This window comes from Nematolebias whitei, chromosome 11 (genome assembly GCF_014905685.2).
Source record: "Nematolebias whitei isolate Nwh7 chromosome 11, NemWhi1, whole genome shotgun sequence".
In the NCBI taxonomy this organism is placed as follows: Eukaryota; Metazoa; Chordata; class Actinopteri; order Cyprinodontiformes; family Rivulidae; genus Nematolebias; species Nematolebias whitei.
This window is the reverse complement of record NC_056508.1, coordinates 45,669,296-45,669,592: the sequence shown is the minus strand read 5'-3', so window position 1 is coordinate 45,669,592 and position 297 is coordinate 45,669,296. Positions and strand designations below refer to the sequence as shown.

Sequence of the window (297 nt, the reverse complement as noted above, 5' to 3'; positions counted from 1 at the left end):
TCCATGCATCCATCCATGAATTAAGCAATCCATCCATCCATCCATCCATCCATGAATCAAGTAATCTATCCATGCATCCATACATCCATCATTCATCCATGAATCAATCAATCCATCCATGAATCAAGTAATCTATCCATGCATCCATACATCCATCATTCATCCATCCATCCATCCATCCATCCATCCATCCATCCATCCATCCATCCATGAATCAATCAATCCATCCATCCATCCGTCCGTCCGTCCGTCCGTCCGTCTGTCCATCCATCCATCCTTCCATCCATCCATCCATCC

General features: G+C 44.8%; 1 protein-coding gene across 1 annotated transcript in view; it reads right to left on the bottom strand.

Moving 5' to 3' along the window:
* hck (HCK proto-oncogene, Src family tyrosine kinase) overlaps positions 1–297 on the bottom strand; it is a 27,095-nt gene that overhangs the window by 5,935 nt on the left and 20,863 nt on the right. The window lies entirely within an intron of this gene.